We start from the raw sequence: 2,542 nt of genomic DNA on the forward strand, positions 1-2,542 counted from the left end.
GGACCGGGAGCCGTCAATCACCCACAGGCGGGTCCGGAACGCCACCAATCGGCGCGCGGCGTGGCCCGGCCGCCCCAGCGGCCTGCGCGGGGGCGGGGCGGGGCGGGGCGGTGAGGGGGCGGGGCGGCGGCGCGCACGCGCACAGGGCTACTCTCCGCCGGCTGCGCGGGCGGGTACCTGGGCCGGCGGGGCTGACGCGCAGCGTACGGTGCCATGTTTGTCTCGGACGCCCGTCCCGGGCCCCTCCTGCTCTCCCTGGGCACGGGCGTCCGATTCCAAGAAGGCCCTTCCAGACAGACATGTCTGAGCTCGAGGGCAGCTGTAGTGAGCCCTGGTGGCCCGGAAGGCTTTATGGGGTTTTCACATCGGTTCCGTCCCTTCATCCTCACTCCACCACGGTGGGCCTCCATCCCTGGCCAATTTGAGATTGAGAAGCCGAAGCCTCATAGAGCAGCCCCTTAAGATGCAGGGTGGAGAGGAGGCATGTCTCGACTGCCGCCATCCGGGCACGTGGGGGGAGGGGAAAGGGAGCGTCCATGGCAGGTTCCAGAGAGCAGTGATGTCAGGGAGCTGGCCTGGCACACAGCTGGGGCTCGGTGTTCCGTTGAATATACACAGGTTCATAAAACGTCGACATGAGGCTCTGATGACGGATCAAGCCCAAAACGCGGCCCCTCTCTTCATGTCTGAACACAGACGAAAAGACAAGCGTTGGCCAAGCCGCAAAAGTGACCAAACATCCTTCTGTCTTGGCCAATAAGAGTGACTGCTGCTTCTTTACCAATTACAAGTTTAGGCTTTCTCTAGTCTTCCTGCCTTTGAGATACGATTTATTAAGACATCCAGTCAAGGAATTGCCTCCTTTTCCTGGCATAATCCAATCCAGAGCAAAGCCCTGCTTCCTTAAATGTTTCCTCAAATCAACTAACGCAGACCCAAATGTTAAGTCCCCTGCACGTCCGTTTACTGAGGTTTCCCGTGGTAACAGTCTCCGTGGCTGGGATGAGTAATATCCCAATTACGACGACTGCAGGTGTGTTTCTGGTGATCTCTGGCTGAGGACATTGTTGGGCCCAGCGGGCCTTCATGCCTCTCATCTGCTTGTCTGCTCACTCACCACTATTTGAAACCCTCACTGCTCTCTGCTGTCCCTTTAACAGATGAACTGCCTCGTCCCTGCAGAAATGCTCTAAAGTGGCAATACAGTCCCATTTCCTCACCTCTCATCCACTTCTCAGCCCACCCCAACCTGGCCTCACCTCATCACTTCCCCAAAACAGCTCCTGCTAAGCTCACCAGTCATTTCCCAGTCTGGGGCTAAATGGAGGTGATGATTTTAGTCGTCACCATACATGAATCCCAGCAGTATGACACGGTCAGTGTCTCTTCCCCTTTGGTTTGTGGAGCACATCGCTCTCCTGGTTTGACTCCTGTTCTCTGTCTGCTTTGCAGGCCCACGCCTTGTGCCCGGCGATTAACTGATGGAATTCTTTAAGACTTGATCCTGGGTGCTCCTCATCCCACACTCCCTCCTTCGGCAAATCTCGTCCACACTTGGCTTGAATTACCACTCATCTAAACGTGATTCGTTAATTTATGTTTCCTACCAGCTCCAGATCCACATGTTCAAATATCACTCATGTGATATCTCTTGGATGTCTCAAAAGTACCTCAAACTCAACATGTCCCAACCAAAATCATTTTCTCGACTCCTCACCGTATCCCCTTCGATTTCTCCTTCCAGGATTGACACCTCCCTGTGTCCCTACCCCAGAATCCCTCTTGGGAAGATAGCCTCCAAGGTGGTTTCCACAATCCCCGTCTCCTAGTATTCAGCTCTTGTGTGGTCACCTTCTTTTGAACGTGGCTGGTGTGACTTGCTCTGGTCAGTAGAGTACAGCAGAAGTGTCAGGAGGTATGTGATTACGTGGATGTGATTCCTTCACACAGGTTAGTGACACCCATCCTGCTAGTGTGACCCAGCAGGAACCTATGAGGCCTTCCCAGAATAGACTCCCACCCATGTCCTCCACCTGCCTTTTGTCTGTAGAAAAACTTGAGTCAAAGAATAAATTTAGGGCTTCCCTGGTGGCGCAGTGGTTGAGAATCTGCCTGCCAATGCAGGGGACACGGGTTCGAGCCCTGGTCTGGGAAGATCCCACATGCCGCGGAGCAACTGGGCCCGTGAGCCACAACTACTGAGCCTGCGCGTCTGGAGCCTGTGCTCCGCAACAAGAGAGGCCGCGGCGGTGAGAGGCCCGCGCACCGCGATGAAGAGTGGCCCCCGCTTGCCACAACTGGAGAAAGCCCTCGCACAGAAACGAAGACCCAACACAGCCAAAAATAAATAATAAATAAAAGATTAAAAAAACAAACAAACAAAAAAAAAAACAAAGAATAAATTTAATCAGAGAAGTGAGAAAATGCAGAAAGGAAAACAGTCAAACAAGACAAAATAATAATACTTTAGCCATTAAACAAAGTCAAGGACCTTTAGTTCTTCCTCCAGGACTCTAGATAATATTCTGAGCCACTTCCTTTG

Source organism: Balaenoptera acutorostrata, chromosome 8 (genome assembly GCF_949987535.1).
Source record: "Balaenoptera acutorostrata chromosome 8, mBalAcu1.1, whole genome shotgun sequence".
In the NCBI taxonomy this organism is placed as follows: domain Eukaryota; kingdom Metazoa; phylum Chordata; class Mammalia; order Artiodactyla; family Balaenopteridae; genus Balaenoptera; species Balaenoptera acutorostrata.